At 41.3% G+C, this 22,474-nt stretch overlaps 1 protein-coding gene across 1 annotated transcript in view; it reads right to left on the bottom strand.

Moving 5' to 3' along the window:
- LOC100615916 (uncharacterized) overlaps positions 1 to 22,474 on the bottom strand; it is a 92,918-nt gene that overhangs the window by 26,880 nt on the left and 43,564 nt on the right. The window contains exon 4 of the mRNA XM_063815915.1: positions 21,092 to 21,184. The gene's annotated coding sequence lies outside the window, so the exon portion shown is untranslated. The remainder of the gene's footprint in view (positions 1 to 21,091; positions 21,185 to 22,474) is intronic.

Raw genomic sequence — 22,474 nt, 5'->3', positions numbered from 1 at the left:
TTAACACTATTAATTCTCCCAATCCATGAACATGAAATATCTTTCCATTCACTTGTGTCTTCTTCAATTTCTTTCATCAATGTTTTATAGTTTTCATTGTGCAGATCTTTCACTTACCTGGTTAAATTTATTCCTACAATTTCATTCTTTTTGATATTAGGGTAAATTGAATTATTTTCTTGATTTCTATAAATTATTTCTTATAATACTCATACTTGTCAGGCCTCTGGGCCCAAGCCTGCATGTATACATCCAGATGGCCTGAAATAACTGAAGAATCACAAAAGAAGTGAAAATGGCCAGTTCCTGCCTTAACTGGTGACATTACCTTGTGAAATTCCTTCTCCTGGCTCAGAAGCTCCCCCGCTGAGCACCTTGTGACCCCCGTCCCTGCCCACCAGAGAACAACCCCCTTTGACTGTAATTGTCCACTACCCACCCAAATCCTATAAAACAGTCCCACCCCTGTCTCCCTTCACTGACTCCTTTTTCAGACTCAGCCTGCCTGCACCCAGGTGAAATAAACAGCCTTGTTGCTCACACAAAGCCTGTTGGTGGACTCTCTTCACACAGATGCGTGAGACAATACTAACACTAATATTATTTTGATTCGTCAGATGGAAAAGTAAGGCTTGAAGAGGTTAGAAATAACTTTTCCAAGGTCACAGAGCTAATTGCCACAACTATAACTCAGCTCTAGTATGTGAACAAAGATTTTTTTATACCAAACCAAAATTATTTATTTCTACTCCACTATTCTATCATGGTGCATTTTAGGTGCTAATGGGAAAAGGTGCTCTATGATGGTGTCCAATAGACAATTAAAATTCAAATCTGGAAATGAGATCTGGACTGAAGATTTTTTTAAAAATTAGCCCTCATCACATGTAGTCAGCTGTAGAAATCCTTAGCATGGCTGAAATTTTTCATATTAAGAAAAGACTAGAACTTGGCCAGGTGTGGTGGCTCACACCTGTAATCCCAGCACTTTGGGAGGCTGAGGTGGGTGAATCACCTGAGGTCTGGAGTTTGAGACCAGCTGACCAACATGGTGAAACACCATCTCTACTAAAAATACAAAAAATTAGCCAGGCGTGGTTGCACATGCCTGTAATCCTAGCTACTTGGGAAGCTGAGGTAGGAGAATTGCTTGAACCCAGGAGGTGGAGGTTGCAGCAAGCTGAGATCGTGCCATTGCACTGCAGTCTGGGCAAAAAAAGCAAAACTCTGAAGAAAGAGAGAAAGAGAGAGGGAGAGAGGGAGAGAGAAAGGAAGAGACAATGAGAGACAGAAAGAAGGAGAGAGAAAGAACAAAAGAACGAATGAATGAACAAACTAGAAATCGAGCAGGAACCTTGGAGGACCTATTGCTTAAGGTGTAGGCCAAAGAAAGTAAGTTAGGGCAAGAGACTAAGGTATGCCAGAGACCCAGGACAAAACACAGTGCAGAGTGATGTCACAGAGCCAAATGGGAGTGCAAGCTATGGCAAGCCCTCCCAAGTATGTGTGGGTTAAATGTAATTAAATTCAAAATCTCTCAACCCAAAAATTTTCTCCACAAAGGAAGTAGAAAAACAAAACAGTTCATTATTGAATAAGCATTAAACCAGAATGTGATGTGTGAATATAATGGAATGGAATGGAATGGACACGAATGGAATGGAATGGAGTGGAATGGAATGGACCCGAATGGAATGGAACGGAATGGAATGGAATGGAACGCACTCGAATGGAATGGAATGGAATGGAACGGACATGAATGGAATGGAATGGAATGGAACGGACACGAATGGAACGGAACGGAACGGAATGGACTTGAATGGGATGGAATGGAATTGAATGGACTCTAATGGAATGGACATGAATGGAATGGAATGGAATGGAATGGAATGGACTCAACTGGAATGCAGTTGAATTGAAAGGATCCAAAAGGAATGCAATGGAATGCATTGAAATCGAATGGAATGGAATGGAATGGAATGGACTTGAATGGGATGGAATGGAATGGAATGGAATGGAACCGAATGGAATGGAATGGACTTGAATGGAATAGAATGGAATGGAATGGAATGGACTCGAAAGAAATGAAATGGAATGGATTCAAATGGAATGGAATGGACACAAATGGAACCAAATGGAATGGAATGGACTCGAAAAGAATACAGTGGAATTTAATGGAATGGACTCTAATGGAATGGAATGGACTAGAATGGAATAGAACGGAATAGACTCGAATGGTATGGAATGCAATGGAATGGACTCGAATGGAATAGAACAGAATAGACTAGAATGGTATGGAATGCAATGGAATGGACTCGAATGGAACGGAATGGAATGGACAAGAATTGAATGGAATGGAATGGAATGCAATGGAATGCACTCGAACGGATTGGAATGGAATGGACTCGAATAGAATGGAATAAAATGAAATGGACTCCAATGGATTGGAATGGAATTGACTCCAATAGAATTGAATGGAGTGGAACCGAATGGAACGGATTGGAATGGAATGCACTCGAAATGAATGGAATGGAATGGATTGGGCTCAAATGGAATGGAATGGATTCGAATGGAATGGAATGGAATGGAATGAACTCAAATGGATTAGCATGGAATGAAGTGGACTCGAATACAATGGAATGGAATGGACTCGAATGGAATGGAATGGACTTGAACGGAATGGAGTGGAATGGACTCAAGTGGAATGGAGTGGAGTTGAATGGACTCGAATGGAATGGAATGTAAAGGAATGGAATGAACTCGAAAGGAGTGGAATGTAATGGAATGAAATGGACTCAAATGGAATTAAATGGAATCGAATGGAATGGACTTGAATGGGATGGGATGGGATGGAATGGAATGGAATGGAAGGGAATGGAATGGAATGGAATGCAGTTGAATTGAATGGACCCGGAATGGAATGGAATGGAATGGAATGAAATGGAATGAAGTGGACTCTAATGGAATGGAATGGAATGGAATGGAATAGACTCGAATGAAATGGGATGGACTCGAATGGAATGGAACGGAATGGAATCGACTCGAGTGGAATGGAATGGAATGGAATAGAATGGAATTGACTCAACTTAAATGGAATGAAGTGGAATGAACTCGAATGGCATGCAATGGAATGGAATAGAATCGAATGGAATAGAATGGACCCAAATGGAATGGAACGGAATGGAATGGAATGGAACGGAATGGAATGGAATGTATTGGAATGAACTCCAACGGAATGGAATGGACTCGAATGCAATGGAAAGGAATGGAATGGAATGGAATGGAATGGAATGGAGTGGACTGGAATGGAATAGAATGGAATGGAATGGATAGGACTGGAATGAAATGGAATGGAATGGACTGGAATGGAATGGACTCAAATGGAATGGAATGGAATGGACTCAAGTGGAATGGAATGGAATGGAATGGACACGAATGGAATGGAATTGAATGGAATGGAATGGACTGTAATGAAAAGGAATGGATTGGAAAGGAATGGAATAGAACGGAATGGATTCGAATGGAATGGAAAGGACTCGAATGGAATGGAATGGACTCGAATGGAATGGAGTGGAATGTATGCGAATGGAATGGAATGGAATGGAATGGAATGGATTCGAGTCGAACAGAATGTAATGGTATGGAATGGACTCGAATGGAATGGAATGGAATGGAATGAAATGGACGCGAATGGAATGGAATGGACTCGAATGGAATGGAATGGAATGGAGTGGAATGGAATGGACTCGAATGGTATGGAATGGAATTGAATGGACTCGATAGGAATGGAATGGAATGGAATGGAATGGAATGGATTGGACTCGAAAGGAACGTAATGGAATGAAATGTGCTGGAATGGAATGGAATGGAATGGAATAAAATGTAATGGAATGGACTCGAATGGAATACAGTTGAATTGAATGGACCTGAAAGCAATGGAATGGAATGGAACGGATTGGAAGGGAATGGAATGGAATGAAATGGAAAAGACTCGAATGGAATGGAATGGAATGGAATGGAATGGAATGGACTCGAATGAAATGGAGTGGACTAGAATGGAATGGAATGGAATGGAATGGAATCGACTCGAGTGGAATGGAATGGAATGGACTCGAAAGAAATGGAATGCAGTGGAATGGACTCGAATGGAATGCAATGGAATGGAATAGACTCGAACGGAATGGAATGGAATGGAACGGAATGGACGGAATGAAATGGAACGGAACGGAATGGACTCGGATGGAACGGAACGGAACGGAATGGAATGGAATTTACTCGAATGGGATGGAATGGAATGGAATTTACTCGAATGGAATGGAATGGAATGGACTGAAATGGAATAGCATGGAATGGAATGGACTCGAATGCAATGGAATGGAATGGACTCGAATGGAACGGAATGGACTCAAACGGAGTGGAGTCGAATGGATTCAAATGGAATGCAATGGAATGGAACGGAATGCAATGTACTCGAATGGAATGGAATGTAATAGAATGAAAATTACTCGAATGGAATGGAATGGAATGGACTCGAATGGAATGGAATGCAATGGAATGGAATGGCATGGAATGGAATCGAACGGACTCGAATAGAATGCAGTTGAATTGAATGGACCCGAAAGAATGGAATGGAATGGAATGAAATGGACTCGAATGGAATGGAATAGATTGAAATGAAATGGAATGTACTGGAATGGAATGGAATGGAATGTACTGGAATGGAATGGAATGGACTCGAATGATATGCAATTGAATGGACTCGCATGGATTGGAATGGACTCTAGTGGAATGGAATGGAATAGAATGGACTCCAATGGAATGTGGTGGGATGGATTCAAATGGAATGGAATGGAATTGAGTGGATTTGAATTGAATGGAATGTAATGGTATGGAATGGAATGGAATGGAATGAAATGGACTCGAATGGAATGGAATGGAATGGACTCAAATGGAATGGAATGGAATGTACTCGAATTGTGTGGAACGGAATGGAATGGACTCGAATGGAATGGAACGGAACGGAATGGAATGGAATCGACCCGAATGGAATGGAATGGAATGGAATGCAATGGAATCGAATGGGATGGAATGTATTGGAATGGACTCGAATGGAATGGATAGGAATGGACCCGAATGAAATGGAATGGAATGGAATGGTCTCGAGTGGAATGGGATGGGATGGGATGGGATGCGATGGGATGGGATGGGATGGGATGGGATGGGATGGGATGGAATGGAATGGATTTGAATGGAATAGAATGGAATGGAATGGAATGGAATAGACTCGAAAGGATTGGAATGGAATGGACTCAAATGGAATGGAATGGACATGAATGGAACGGAATGGAATGGAATGAACTCGAATGGAATACAATGGAATTTAATGGAATGGACTCTAATGGAATGGACTTGAATGGAATAGAATGGAAGAGACTCGAATGGAATGGAATACAATGGAATTTAATGGAATGGACTCTAATGGAATGGACTTGAATGGAATAGAATGGAAGAGACTTGAATGGAATGGAATGCAATGGAATGGACTCGAATGGAATGGAATGGAATTGACTCAGATGGAATGGAATGGACTCGAAAGGATTGGGATGGAATACAATGGAATGGTCTCGAATGGAATGGAATGGAATGGAATGGACTCGAATGGAATGGAATGCAATGGAATGGACTCAAATGGAATGGAATGGAACTGACTCGAATGGAATTGAATGGAATGGACCCGAATGGAATGGACTCGAATGGAATGGAATGGAATGGAAAAGAATGGAATGGAATAGAATGGACTGGAATGTAATGAGTTTGGAATGGACTTGAATGCAATGGAATGGAATGGACTCAAATGGAATAGCATGGAATGGAATGGACTCAAATGCATTGGAATGGAATGGACTCGAATGGACCCGAATGGAATGGAGTTGAATGGACTCATATGGAATGGAATGGCATTGAATGGACTCGAATGGAATAGAATTATAACAGAATGGAATTAACCCGAATGGAATGGAATGGAATGGAATGAAAGGTATTCGAATAGAATGGAATGGAATGGAATGGAATGGAATGGAATGGACTCGAATGGAATGGAATATAATGGAATGGGAATGGGAATGGAAGGGATGGGATGGGATGGGATGGGATGGGATGGGATGGAATGGAATGGAACGGAATGCAATGGAATGGACACCTATGGAATGCAGTTGAATTGAATGGACCCGAAAGCAATGGAATGGAATGGAATGCAATGTACTCGAATGGAATGGAATAGAATGGACTCGAATGGAATGGAATGAACTCGAATGGAATGGAATGGACTCGAATGGAATGGAATGGAATGCGCCCAAATGGAATTAAATGGAATGGAATGGACTCGAATGAAATGGAAAGAATGGACTCGAATGGAATGGAATGGAATGGAATCGAATGGAATCGAATGGAATGACATGGAATGGATTCGAATGGAATGACATGGAATGGACTCGATTGGAATGGGTTGGGATGGAATGATCTAGAATGGAATGGAATGGAATGGACTCAAATGGAATAGAATGGAATAGAATGGACTCGAATATAATGGAATGAAATTGGCTCGAATGGAATGGAATGGACTTGAATGGAATGGAATGGAATCGAATGGAATAGAATGGAATGGACTCGAATGGAATGGAATGGAATGGAATGGACTCGAATGGAATGGAAAGGAATGGACTCAAATGGAATAGAATTTAATATGGAATTACAAACCACAGTGATATAACACACACGCATGAAGATTTCTAACATGCCATCCTAAATTAAGTCACTGTATCAGTCAGAGTCCAAGTATAGGAAACAGTCACTACCCATGCAAACCTGAAGAGACCTTCATACAAGGGAGCTGAGGTAGCCGCAGCCTGCAGCTCTGTCTTCTAGTCTTGCAGGCATTCATTTAGTTAGTGGAAGCATATCTCCTCCCAGAGCCCAGGCTGCAAGAGTCTGAAATGGAGCTTTTAGCTTTCCAGCCTCTGTATCAAAAGGGCACACCAGAAAGAGGCTAGAATGAATGGTTGGGCACTAACAAATATTTTCACAACCTAAGCCCATACTCGCAGTTGTTTGCTGAACAGACAATCAATAAATCAAACAGCCCTTCCATGTAGAAATTAAGAAGGAAACACAACACCAAAACTCATTATTAAATAGCATTTTGTATTTGAAAACTCATTATTAAATAGCAAATAAATTGCACTAAAATACAAAATTGTAGAATTTGTATTCTGGGAAGCCACAGTAACAAATCCCTGTGACAGAACCCACGAAGTAGAGGTCTCCTGTGGGAATGATGACCGAGGCCCTCGCCGCTGCTCCACCTGCCCCTACAGGGATGCCCTGCTTTTCCAGTTGCCCTTACTCTGATGTGCATCATGGCAGGAAAAAGTGGGCTGCTGCTTTCCTTTAATGCTTTTTGTCCCACTTTATTTTTCACTTTTGCCTAGTATATCTTTTCATTCTTTTATTTTCAACTTTTGTAAATCTCTGTTTTAGGTGGGCTTCTTACGTACAACTTGGAGTTGGGTTTCACTTTTTGATTCAATCTGAAATCTTTTACTTTTACCAGCCTTCAGGTTATGTGTATAAAGTTATGTGTTTACATGTATAGATACAATGTTTGGTCTTACTTTTATGACATGTTTTTGTAGCTTTTTGAAAAAGTTTGTGTTCTCTCTGTAGTTCTTCTGAAATTTAGAAATGTTTTCACTATTTTGTACTAGGGGTTACTTTTGGAATTTTAACTCTATGTAATTCCCTCTCCTTCGGAATCCTCATACAACACATCTTAGCCTGTTAGTTTCCTGTTCCACATTGTGATAAAACTGTCATTCATCTTGCTCCTTCTTCCTTCCATCCCTCTCCTCTACAACTTGATTTTAGTGAATAACATCTTAGTGCCTCCCTGTGATTATAGGTGAGACAGTCAACAAACCTCTAACCACCGACCTTTTCTCCTCTGCCCTCCACTCACACTCTGCTCCATCACCCTCAGCCACACAGCTGACGCTGTAGAGATTCACTGACATCCAGTCTGATGGACACTGTTTCTCCAGCCGAAACTGCTCATGAGAACAGTGAGTATTCCCTGAGTTCTCACATGATCAATAGTGTTTGTTTGAAGACTGGATACAAAAGATGGTTTGACTGGACATAAAATTCATGGGCCATCCTTTCTTCCTGGAGGATCCCATAAGTAAGGATTACTCCACTATCTGAAGAATTTGGAGAAATTTGAAGCCACCCTGATCTTTTCCCTCAGTAAGAGATGACATGTTTGTTTACCCATTGGGAGGTTCTTGCTTCATCTTCAGAGTTTAATAATTCCTGTAGGATATGGCACACTCATAACCTGTTCTCAGTCAACCTTCCCCAGCATAAAATTTGCCCTCTCACAATGTACACTTCCATCTATTTTTACCTGAGCAGAATTTTCCTGAACATTATCTTTAAATATTTGTTCTGTCCTTTTGTTTTGTTTTCCTGTTTGAAGATTCCAATGATAAATATGCTGGAACCCCTCTCCCTGTTCTCTTCAGCTGTAATTTTCTTTCTAGTTCCTTTTAAACTCATGATTACGGTTTCATTCTTATTAATTCTCTCATTCGTATTTTTCCATCACCTTTTTTGTGTTTCCCAAAACATCTGTCTTCTCCTGGGCCCTTCCAATCGCACCTTCACCTCTGTGGTGGTTCTCCTGGCTGCTGCCATCCTTTTTTCTGCCAATTTGACTTTGTTTCCTGCTGTCTCACTTGGTTGTACAGGTTGAGCATCCCTAATTCCAAAATCCAGAATCCTCCAAACTCCGGAACTTTTTGAGCATGGACATGATGCCACAAGTGGAAAATTCCATACTTGACCTCATGTGATGGGTTGAACAAAATTATTAAAAATACTGTATAAAATTACCTTCAGGTTATATGTATAAGGTGTATGTGAAACATACATGAATTTCGTGTTTAAGCTTGTATCCCAAGTTATCTCATTATGTATACGTAAATATTCCAAAATCTGAAAAAATCCAAAATCTAAAACACTTCCAGTTCTAAGCATTTGGGATAAGGGATACTCAACCTCATTAAAATCTCTTTTCTGTTTTGTGGCATTCCTGCACTGGGATCTTCTGCCACAGAACTGCTTCATGAGTTTCCTGTTTTTTTCATTTATGATGAACTGTCTGGTCATGATTCCATCCTGCTTCACAGACACATTTCCCACAATTTCCTTAGAGAATATCCATGCAGTGATGGTCACCTTCTCTAACAGGCATTTCAGAGTGAGGTGGGACTTCCTAGGGCACCTGTTTTGCAGATGCCCTCAGGGTGGGGGAAGGGCAGCTTCCAGCCTTCCCAGTTCCAGCACTCTCTCCCCCAGCCGCTACCTGCATGTGAATCCCTGGGAGACCCCACAGCCCATGTCTCTGAGTAAAACTGGATCCAGGAAGCCCTTTGCTGTCAGTGGTCCTCCCTGGAACTTCTGCACTCTGCAAGCTGGAGTTGAACATCTGCGACTCAGCCTCTCAGTGCACAGGGTATGTGGGGCTCGACTTCTAGACCTGGCCCTGACGAGTGCTTTTGTTAGCCTGAGCCCTTCTGCTCAGTTCCGCCTATACTATCGCTGCCCAGGCTTAGCTGCTTTTGGTAAGCCTCATGCACATTTTAGAGTGTGTGAATTGCATCTGCCTCTTATTTCTCTGAAAATGGAGTTTTTCATCCCTTCCTTCCAATTCTCCTTCCAGCCTTTCTTGATTTCCAGAATGAGAAATCACTAAGTCATATACTGAGCCACAAATAACATTATAAATGTGACAATTACATGATAATCTTTGGGGGGAAAACATTCTGTGATTTCTAACATATTTACATAAAAATATCTTACACTAAAACACACCAGTTGAGGGCACTGGCCAGAGATAAGATTAGGTTAGGCCAAGCAAAGCTGAGAAGACCATTGTTAAAATTTCAATCCTGTTCCTTTATCTTTTCAAATTAACTGAATATTGTTATTAAATTTCTTGTTTTAGTGTTGAATAGCACCCCTTTTCCCTGCTTCACTTTAGAATCAATTTAGAGACAAAGGATTCAGGCCAACTGAGGTTATCAGCATTATCGCTAATAATAGCTGGACTGGCAGATGCGATTCAGATTCACACAACAATGGATTTCCTAATCTGAATCCTAGACTGAGATGAAGCCAGCCAGCCGTAAGCATTGCTTAATAACCAAAGCCTCCCCAGATAGGCTTCTTGCCCTACAGCACTGAAGACATGAAAGAAACAGACCAAAATGTACAAATATCTTTTATTCCTCAAAGGAAAAAGAAGAGTTACACATGCCTGTTTCTCACCAATAAGAGGGGTCAGGGCAGAGTGAGTCTGGGAGAGAGAGTTCTACCACCACGGTTCCCAAAGCATCGTCTAGGGGCCTGTTAGGGGAGCCCGAGGTCTAAACTATTTCCACAGTTTCACTAAGATATGATTTTCCTTTTCCATCCTCACATTTGTTAGTGTGCAGTGAAGTGCTCCAGAGGCCCCAGCATGCTACATTACAGAAGACTGAACTCAGGAGAGATGAGGAATAATCCCCTCCATCACACCAGACACCAGGAGGGTGTGCCAAGGTGTGAGACATACAGTCCAACATGCTACACTATGGAAGACTGAACTCAGGAGCAGAGATGAGGAATAATCCCCTCCATCACACCAGACACCAGGAGGGTGTGCCAAGGTGTGAGACATACAGTCCAACATGCTACACTATGGAAGACTGAACTCAGGAGCAGAGATGAGGAATAATCCCCTCCATCACACCAGACACCAGGAGGGTGTGCCAAGGTGTGAGACATACAGTCCTTACTCTTTTTTTGTTTTGTTTTGTTTTGTTTTGTTTTGTTTTGTTTTGTGAGATGGAGTTTCACTTTTGTCCCCCAGGCTGGAGTGCAATGGCCCGATCTCGGCTCACTGCAACCTCTGCTTCCTGGGTTCAAGCGATTCTCCAGCCTCAGCTTCCCGAGCAGCTGGCATTACAGGTGCATGCCACCATGCCCGGCTAATTTTCTGTATGCCTGGCTAAGTTCTGTATTTTTAGTAGAGACAGGTTTCACCATGTTGGCCAGGCTGGTCTCAAACTCCTGATCTCAGGTGATCCGCCCACCTCGGCCTCCCAAAGTGCTGGGATTATAGGCGTGAGCCACTGCACCCAGCCCAGTCCTTACTTTTAAATAAATGGAGAAATATTTTAAAAATTGTTTTAATTTCTAATGTGGCAAACGTTAATAGATATAACTCACATGACCAAAATCTCTTTGGGGTCCTCAGTAATTTTAAAAAGTGAAAAGGACCCCTGAGACAACATTTGGGTTTGGAACTGCTGCTCCACTAGGGGAAGAAATACCAGAACAGAGAATATGTGTTCCCTGGGAGATAAGGCCTTCCCGACTACCTCCCCTCCTATCATCGAAATAAGTTTTCTACATTTCTTTAATATCATGTTTTAAAATTCCTTTTAAAAGACTGAAATCATCAGCAGAAGGCACGGGATTAGCTTAGCACAGTCAGTTTAGACTAGTTACCCACAGAGGACTACAGAATGGACATCACGAGGCATACATAAGCATAGAGGTGAAAAGGGCCGTGTTCATAGTTGACAAGATTACATTTCAGGTTAAACTGGTAACTAAGATAACAGGGAAAAAGACAATTAACAAAGAAACTGTAATCGTCCATAAGCCTAATTAGCCATAAAGCAAAGTCTGTTGGGAATTTAATGAACATTTGTTAAAAACACAAATATTATAGGAAGTTTTTTATGCAGTCATGGGTCGCTTAACAAGGGGGATACAATCTGATCCGAGAAATGCATTGCTAGGTAATTTCCTCATTGTGTGAACATCACAGAGTGTATTACACAACACCTACACAGCTAGGCTACAGACCTATACAACATATTAATGCACTGAACAGCAACTGTAACATAATGGCAAGTATCTGTGTATCTAAATATATCTAACCATAGGAAAGATACAGTAAAAAAAGGAAACAATCTTATGTGGCCACTACACTACACGCGGTCGGTCATTGACCAAAACATCGTTATGTAGTGCATGACTGCATATCTCCTCAAATCTGACAATTCTAAACAAGTAAAGATGTGGAAGAATTAGATAAACAGAAAGAAAGTACATCCTTCAAATAGAGAATCTGTATTTTTTTCACACATCAATAGAATATTTACAAAAATCAATTATAAAGAACGCTACAAAGGAAAACTTAATCATTTCAAAGAATTAGAGATCTTAAAGGCCAAACTCTCTGGTGGTAATATAATAAAACTAGAATTCAATAAAGTTAAATAAAATCACAGCTATTTGAAATTCGAAGTCCACTTCTGAACACCCTTGGATCTGGGAGCAAATTGGCACTGCATGTGTGCCTGGGCTCCTGAAGGGCCTCACATACATGGGGAGGGGCAGAGAAAGAGAAACAACAACATCCACTACCTCTATTTTTAAAGTCAGCCTTACTACAAAATACAGAAAGTATTCTTCACTGGGCAGACCAAATCAGCTTTGCTCAATCTTCGCCTTTGGGTTCCTTTAGACTTATAATGAACTGTAAGCATTTACTGAGTGATTATTATAAAGGCACCATTTGAAGTACCTGATGCCCTTTTAATGCTGTAATGCCCCTGTGAAGTAGGTCTTACTATTATCCCTGCTCTAGAGATGAGAAAACTGAGGCAGGGAGAGATGAAGAAGCTGGCCCCAAGGCCACACCACTGAGGAGGGAGGGGCCAGACCTGGAGAGCAGGGGGATCCCACAATCTGTGCTTGTGCCTTCCTGCTCTGCTGCTTCCCAGCTAGCGTGTGTGCTGGACACAGCCCTCAGTGATCTCAACTTTGATTATCTAATTTTAAAAAGACTTCTCAAGTTTATTGTCTTTTACAAAAAAGGGATGTAATCTAGCAAGCCAAAGCAGAACCAAGCAGACTTTGTAGTTTTCATCAATTTTCTGGACGCTCCAGCCACTTTCCTCAGGTCCTTTAGCAATGTGTGGACTGCCCGCCCACCGCTGCCCCGAGGTAAGGAAGCACCACACTACAACCTCACGCAGGCTGGATTAAAACATGTCCTCCACTTCAGGCTTAGGAACCAGCGCCCCTCCTACAGCTCACAAGTTGCTCAAGCAGTGGTCTGTGAGAAGTGATTCTATTTTTGGGGTTGTCCCTTTTCTCTGCTTTTCTTGGGAACCATTTTGACTCTCTGTCAAATGTTCACTGACTTCTAGCACTGGCAGAAAGAACGTCTGCTTTTTTATCTGAAACTGAACTGTTACACAACTTATAATTTTATTTTGGTAAAAGCATTCTTAGTTGCTGTGTTTAGTCATACTCTACAAATTATCTTGTTGGTAGGATAAATATGGTGAGAATTAAAGAAAAATGAAGATGGTAGTGGATATTTGCAGACTATTATCAATACCGGCATTTCAAACTTCCAATATAATTTGGATATTTGCCTGGAGGACAAACTTTTTGGCATGCCATATAATGAGGAGCCTTATATTCCCAGTGTGCTCAAACTGCCCTGACACCACCTATTCACCGTCGTCAGCAATCTATGTTCAATTTTCCTTAAAAACATCGGTTACAAGGTCAAATTTAATTCAACTGAGGTCAGACTCTCAGGGGAGCTGAGGAGCACTTCCTTCAATGGAAATGGCCATTTCTGAGTGGTGACAACACTGTCATTTCTTGGACCTTCTTTAACAAATCTGTTCTCAGGAGCATTAACATACTTTGCTAATACATTTTAATCTGGCATTTTTATGGGGGTAATTATAGGAAATGCCTGGAATTAAATAGCCTACAACCAATTCTTGGATCAACAATTAGGAAAACTGAAAAATATATATGTAAATATATCTTTTTCTGTATAAGAAAAGTCCTGCTAAGTTAGGAAATTAGAGGATATCTTTGTGTAGAATCTTTTTATAAAGTGGAAATAGGCCAGGCATGGTGGCTAACGCCTGCAATCCCAGCACTTTGGGAGGCCGAGGCAGCCAGATCACCTGAGGTCAGGAGTTCAAGACCAGCCTGACCCATATGGCAAAACCCCCTCTCTACTAAAAATACAAAAATTAGCCAGGTGTGGTGGCAGGTGCCTGAAATCCCAGCTACTCGGGAAGCTGAGGCAGGAGAATCTCTTGAACCCGGGGGGCGGAGGTTGCAGTGGGCCAAGATTACACCACTGCACTCCAGCCTGGGCGACAAAGCGACTCTGTCTCAGAAAAATACAAAATAAAAAAATAAAGTGGAAATAACTTCCTCTGCTTCTAACTATGCAGTTTGCTTGAAAAAAAAAAAAAGTAACCTGTAGGTGCAGTACAACTATCAGCACAAATGTAATTATCTTAGAGTATCTTAATAGTTCCTACTTCAAGTAGAACTTATGAAGGAGTTTAACTGTGGTAAAAATAATAATAATAATAATTGGAGTAACTTAGAAAACATTTATGTATACAATAGTTGGTTTGTATGCTCAGTCACTCATTCATTTTAGGAATAACAAGTGCCTACTACTTGCCAGGTGCTTGGGATATAGCAGGGCCTACTGAATAAATTATTATACAACAGTAAATTAGCATTGGATTGTGTTGCTTAAAACAACACTCACCAGAGCAAACAAAAGCCTGATTAGCAATATGATCTGAAATTTTAAAAACAGCCCTTTTCAACAGTTCCATCTAATTTGCCAGGTCATTATTTTATAATGTCATATGGGATTGCTGGGTCAAATAGTATTTCTGGTTCTAGATCCTTGAGGAATCACCACACTGTCTTCCACAATGGTTGAACTTATACTCCCACCAACAGTGTAAAAGTATTCCTATTTCTCCATGTCCTCTCCAGCATCTGTTGTTTCCTGACTTTTTAATGATAGCCATTCTAACTGGTGTGAGATGGTATCTCATTGTGGTTTTTGTTTGCATTTCTCTAATGACCAGAGATGAGCTTTTTTTCATGTCTGTTGGCTGCATAAATTTCTTCCTTTGAGAAGTGTCTGTTCATATCCTTTACCCACTTTTTGATGGGGTTGTTTTTTTCTTGTAAATTTGTTTAAGTTCTTTGTAGATTCTGGATGTTAGCCTTTTGTCAGATGGATAGATTCCAAAATTTTCTCCCATTCTGTAGGTTGCCTCTTCGCTCTGATAATAGTTTCTTTTGCTATGCAGAAGCTCTTTAGTTTAATTAGATCCCATTTGTCAATTTTGGCTTTTGTTGCCATTGCTTTTGGTGTTTTAGACATCAAGTATTTGCCCATGCCTATGTCCTGAATGGTATTGCCTAGCTTTTCTTGTAGGGTTTTTATGGTTTTAGGTCTTATGTTTAAGTCTTTAATCCATCTTGAGTTAATTTTTGTATAAAGGTGTAAGGAAGTGGTCCAGTTTCAGTTTTTTGCATATGGCTAGCCAGTTTTCCCAACACCATTTATTAAATAGGGAATCCTTTCCCCATTGCTTGTTTTTCTCAGGTTTGTGAAAGATCAGATGGTTGTAGATGTGTGGCGTTATTTCTGAGGCCTCTGTTCTGTTCCTTTGGTCTATATATCTGTTTTGGTACCAGTATCATGCTGTTTTGGTTACTGTAGCCTTGTAATATAGTCTGAAGTCAGGTAGTATGATGAAAAGATTATAAATCATTCTACTATAAAGACACACGCACACGTATGTTTATTGCAGCACTGTTCACAATAGCAAAGACTTGGAACCAACCCAAATGCCCATCAGTGATAGACTGGATAAAGAAAATGTGGCACATATACACCATGGAATACTATGCAGTCATAAAAAAGGATGAGTTCATGTCCTTTGCAAGGACATGGATGAAGCTGGAAACCATTATTCTCAGCAAACTAACACGAGAACAGAAAACCAAACACCACATGTTCTTATTCATAAGTGGGAGCTGAACAATGAGAACACATGGGCACAGGGAGGGGAACATCACACACCAGGGCCTGTCGGGGGGTGGGGGGCTAGGGGATGGATAGCATTAGGAGAAATACCTAATGTAGATGATGGGTTGATGGGTGCAGCAAACCACCATGGCATGTGTATACCTATGTAACAAACCTGCACATTGAGCACATGTATACCAGAACTTAAAGTATAATTTAAAAAAAAATTTTTTAAGTCGTGACGCATTTAAGAAAGTCACTTAATTTACATCAGAGTAAAATCAAAGTTTATAGACTTAGGAAATAAAGTCGTAATGAAAAAGCTCTTCACGGCTGTCAGGACAGCTACATTTTTGGTCTCTGTCCTTGATTCCATTGTGACCTTCAGCCCATCTCTCTGGGCCCCATTTTCTTGTCTTTACCTCTTGGGTCATAAATGGATCTCCATGCAGCTGTCATCCCTCTGCCTAAATCCTCCTCAAAAGAAAATCAAAATAGTGGCTAACACAGAGTACAGACTGTTCCAAGAGCTTCCTATGATGGAACTAATCTAATCTTTATAACAGTGCTCTGAGGTAGATGCTAAAATCTACCAGATACTATGGATGAGATGATGAAGTCATATGCTTGAGATCCCTGAGTAAATAAATAAGAAAGAGACAGAATTCCAACTGCGGCCGTGTGGCTGCAGAGCCTCTCTCCCTCCCTGCCTCACCCTCGAGTCCCCGCCTGGGAGGGCTCAGGGTCACTCACTAAGCACCTTTCCCATGCACTGCTGTGAGGCTGCTGCTATTAAGTTGCTACTATGGAGTAGTCATTAGTAGAAATTATGAAAAAATTTGAAACAAAATCTTCATATAGCCAGAGACTCTAGCCTGAGATGTCTTTCCTTATTTGCTTATTATTATTTGTAAAAACAGGGTCTCCCTATGTTGCCCAGGCTGGCCTCAAACTCCTGGGCTCAAGTTATCCTTCTGCCTCGGCCTCCCAAAATGCTGGGATTGCAGGCATGAGTCACCGCACCTGGCCACCTTTCCACACTTAAGAGATTCCTGGGATACTGCGAAGCAGGAGTCCATCTCCAGACATGAGGAGCAGGTGGGCTAAAGGAAACAGGACTGGGGAGTCTTGGAGGGGCAGAGCAATGCCCAGGGACACAGAAACTTTTGAATAAAGACAAGAGAGACCGACTCTTCGCCTACATCTAAAGCAAATGAAAACATAAAAATAAATGATGGCAAGAAACTAAACTAAAAATACGCTACCCCTGAAAGTATGTGACACTGGATGTACTATCTAATTGGTCTGCCACAGGCAGAGAATGAAGTACTTCAGATAAGTTAATTTATCAAATAACTAAAATTAGATATATAAACTTTACGATTCTGAAAACTTTTTTCCTACAGATGTGTGTACTTTAGGAAACACAGCATATTTAACATTTTTATAAATTTCAGTTGCACACCGTGCAGCTTTCAGGAAGCTTTCACACCGTGCACTGCCCTGCATGCACCTCCCGAGCCTCAGGCTGTTCATGCCTGGCTGTCAGAAGTCACCTCCTGGCTGCCAGAGGGGCGAGGGGGCAGGCTGTTCTTCTCAGTGCTATAAGCAAGCCCAGGACTCCAAGGGAATGATAACAAATGTGTAAAAACCACAGTCACATTAACCTATAGGCTCAGGACCCAGTTCTACTTCCTCCAGACAGCTTTTGGGTACTGGTCTCCCTCTCTGTGTTTACAGCCGTCCTGGGTTTGCTGGGCACCTCCGAGTTCATGGAAGTGCAGCTCCTCACTGCAGTTGGGACACACTTACTCCACTTTGACAAAGGGGGTGTTATTTTCAGCAGTGGGTGAACAGCAGTGAACAAACCAAGCCCCTGCTCCTGGAACTCAACTGGGATGGGGACGCAGACAACTTAAACACGTGACCACTGGCATACCTAAGGGCCAGGGAATGCTGCTGACATGATGGGGGTGGCGAGGCCAAGGTCCCAGCCAGGTAGGCTTGAGTTGGTATTGCTACAACCTTGTGATCACTGGCAAACAAGATTTCATGGTGGGAGTGTGACTAGAACTGGATTTCAAAGTTTCTTGAAAGCACTAGTTAGAAAAGACAAGGTACATTGATCTGCACACAGGAGGTGCTCAGCGACACCAGCACTGATGGGCTCCTCCTGCCTTGAGTGAAGAGCATCTGCCCCTGGGGCCATTTTATGCCTCCAACAAGACATCTGGCTCAAACTCAACTTCAAAGATTAGAGTAAAAACGAAACTTCCATTCCAAACTACTTATCTTTATTTTGGCAACTGGAACAATCTGTAATTGAACACTAAATTCTATTACTAACTTTTATCCTAAGACTGTGTAGTAATTATTGATTAGTCTCAGTTTAAAATTGCTGTTCAGATGGAAAAAATGATTTTACATAAAACATTAGTTGAAAGATACAGGCTGGGCATGGTGGCTCACACCTGTAATCCCAACACTTTGGGAGGCCGAGGCAGGTGGATCACTTGAGGTCAGGAGTTCAAGACCAGCCTGGCCAAAATGGCGAAACCCCATCTCTACTAAAAATACAAAAAAGAATTAGCCAGGCATCGTGGTGCATGCCTGCAATCCCAGCTACTCAGGAGGCTGAGGTAGGAGAATCACTGGAACCCAGGAAGCAGAGGGTGCAGTGAGCAGAGATCGTGCCACTGCACTCCACCCTGGGCAACAGAGTGAGACTCCATCTTAAAAAAAAAAGATACACATTAAGTTTTTCACACAAATTCTTAAGGGCAGATATTACTAAATGCCATTAGAAAAAAAGGAAACCTTTTATCAAACATTTAAAAAAATGCTTCTACATTTCTTATTTATAGGTATTGTAATAATACTGCGTGACATTACGGACAACTTAGCCTAAATTACGGAAAATCAAATTATTTAGTAGAACTGCAAGACAATCCTCTCGGTTGTTGTAGTAAGTGTTGCTATAAACATTTAAAACCGCAAAAAAAAAACCAAATACCTGCACAGTATGTATGATAAATGCATATGATAAAGTAAAAAAAAAATAGCACACACTGAAAGAAAGCCAACAGAAGAGGGCACTGGGCATGGGCCAGGGAGGGCAAGAATTGGGATGGGGACATGGAGGAGCCCAATCCAAGGCAAGACACAGGTTCAGGCTTTACCACAGTCACAAAGGCTGCTTCTTGTTTTTGTTTTTAGCAGAAGGTAAGCATGAGCAAATCACTTTTTAGAGGTAACTTTGCTGGACTTGTGAAGAATGGTGTGCAAGGTCCAGAGCGACTGCAGGAGAGGGAAGGTGGGATTCCCACAGAGCAGGAGCACAGATGAGCCAAGCAAGGCCCTGCTTAGAAGGCAGCAATCAACAGAGATGCACAGACCTGTGAGGGTGCCGGGACAGCCATGCAACAATGCAGCCCTTTTGCTTCCTAAGGTCACCAGTTCCCTCGCTCCACCTCTGAGAGGTGGTTTGGAGAAACACAGCCCTTCTCAAGAGGGTTGCAAGGTAAGTTTAGTTGGTACATGAGTGCACAGCACATTTTAATTTTTATAGTTATGCATTTATTTTATATGTACTAGACAAACGACCGACAGAAAATTTACCATTTCACAGGTATTAGTGTTTAGGATGAGGCTAAAGTAGGTATTTCTGTTTAAAAAAGTAAATTCGAAGAAAAGCTACCCAGCAAATTATAGTAGTATGTGGTACACAGACCAAAAAAAAATTATGCAGTCGTCCAAATGACTGAAACTGATAAAATGCTGGTCCTGGTCTATGGATTCCCCCTCTGACAAAGCACAGAATACTCGCACCTTCTCCAGAGTCAGTGACCAAAGATGAGAGAGCAGGGTACCCAGCACAGAAACCACCAGGAGCCAACGACTTCCTCCTGTGCTCCATCCTACTCTCTCACTCACACCAGGAATTAAATCCTTTTATGTAGACAGATGGTCAAGAAGTGCTACTATAAAGCAACTCAGTATGGTCTGAACTATCAGAGAGCTACATGGAGAAATAGTTACTGCTAAACAGACCTCTCTGCTGATGTTTTTCCCGGCTACTTAAGTACTGAAAATTTCCACAAGGCTGAGTCAAATCTGCATTTCATCATCTATAAGAAAGGTACCTATCGAGAACACCCTGCTGGCCAGTGTGTAAATATCTAAAGGAGGACTCAGAAAACACCGGGGAAGTCCAGCCTGCACGTGGTGGCTGGGCTTCAGTGAAGCATGGAGCACAACAGGAGTTGTAAGTAGTAGTTACATCAGCAGCCCTGGAAATTCTGCTCAGGACCAAACTGAACAAATAACATTATCTAAAGCTTACAATTATTTAACTCCCTAAATTTTCTGTCCTCCCAGTAGCACTTTCAAATGCCTAAAAGCAATTAAAAGAAACATTTTTCCAATGTCTCACAGAACCATTAGAAACACAAAATTAATAGCTTCATAAACTATAGCTTCTATGTTATCCATAATAGAATGAAGGTGCATAAACCACATAGTAATTAATCTTTGGACAAAAGCAAACAATAAATGGAATATATGGCTAAGATCCTTTCTTTTTGAGTGTGGCCCAAGATAAAAATTTCTTCCAAAAGGGTATCATTAATGCAATAAGGCTTTTGTGGAATTCTATTTTGTATGAAATTCCTGTTTTCTATTAGCTACTTCTTCCTCTGTGACACAAGCCTCATTCCTTGTGAAAAACACGAAGCAGAAAACATTCGTGAAATCATCAGGTAAAGATCCCACGACCTTTCTATCACTGACACAGTATGTAGGTACATGGTACAACCCCCAAGGGACCACCTTGTGGCATCCTCAGCAACCACAGAGCCACAGGGCAGATGAGTGTTTGCTCCCACTGAGGCTCTGCAACCTCTGCCACCAATACTGGAGAAATCCTCCAACCTCACTGTTTTCTCCTGAACTTGTTCCCTTGTTTTACGATTAATACACAGCAAACAGGCACACCTTCAAGCTGCCAAAAGCATCTTAAACGTTGTACACTTACAATCTTCAAAATATAGTTGTTCAAAAGAGTCATCAAAGTAGTTTTTGAAATAGAACACTTACTTTGACCACATAATTGAACCTTCGGGTATCTTGAATTGCACTTGAGAAGTCTAACCGATTAAAGGCTTCTCCCAAGGTGCAATAGCCATGCCTCTGGAAGAGCAACACAGAAGTTAAAATTAGTCAATTAGCCAAAAAGAATTGGCAGTTAATGTCAATTGTGCAATTAAAAAAATTTTTGGCAAAGGACAATTTGTTTTTATTTTGAAGACTGATTTTAGATTTAGATGAGAGTATAGTAAAATTGTAGCAATGCTAATAATTTAAGCTGTTTATGTATACCTGAGACACCGTTAACTGACATTTTTTAGAACCTGCTGAAGTAATAGCAAAGACAAATATTTATTAAATATCTTGCTGGTTTGTTTTGTTGGGGACAAACTGGGGTGTGGACGACGTTAAAGCTAAGATCATAAAAGAACTGGATTCATTCTAGGCTACGCAACTAAAAATACATAAATCATCTGATTAACTGCATTGTAAGGATGTAGGTGTTATAAATATCTAGTTGAAACACAGGATTTCTCTGCAGGGGAGGCCTGCACTGCCCGAGTTTGAAGTATAACATGGGATTTCTCTCCAGAGCAGCCATGCACTGCCCAGGCTGGAAGTATGCTCAACCACAAGGATCAGGGCTGGGAGAGGCGCTTCGGTAGCAAGAAGGTGCCTCTGAAAACCAGCATTGGGATGGAGAGGGCTGAAGGCAAGTGCTGGATGTGACCATGGGCAGCTTTCAGGCTGGGAGCACGGATGCCAAGAACCCAAAACACCAAAAAAACTGGTGCTTAGACCCACAGGTCCAAGAACCGAAGGAAGAAAATGAAACAATTTATTTTCAGTACTGTAAACACTGCTGCTATTCTCTTAGATGTTTTTCTTCCATGATACACCCTTATCCTGTATTGGTTTGTATAGATTAGCACATTAGGTTTCAGAAGTCATTTTAAACTCCATCTTCATCCTCCATATTTGAAATATTTAAAATCTACAGATTTTCAGGTCAAAGTTGTAGAGATAAGTAAGCTAGAAAACAATAATAGAAAACATGAGATGATTGGTCTCAAATTCCAAACAGGTGACTTGAGATGTCCTAGAGAAAGCAGCTGGAGTCATAGCACCTTTGCCTCTAACAGCCGATGCACTCAGAGGCTCATGTGCTTCTGTGCGTCAACCCCAATCGCCCTGACGGGTGCACAACTCAACAAAATATACTCATTTAAAACATCCAAATATGTTGACTGAGTGCCTGCTATGTGGAAAACATTTTCCTGGGAACTCTGGGGAAAGGAAACACTCATTTTGATATAGATTATAATCTGAAATCCATCACAGCTGAGATTCCACACGATGGTGCAGCAGACACTTTCCAAGGTCACCACCCAT

This window comes from Pan troglodytes, chromosome 6, assembly GCF_028858775.2.
Source record: "Pan troglodytes isolate AG18354 chromosome 6, NHGRI_mPanTro3-v2.0_pri, whole genome shotgun sequence".
Lineage (NCBI taxonomy): Eukaryota > Metazoa > Chordata > Mammalia > Primates > Hominidae > Pan > Pan troglodytes.
Note: the sequence above shows the minus strand (reverse complement) of the source record. Positions and strands in the feature narration are given on the sequence as shown.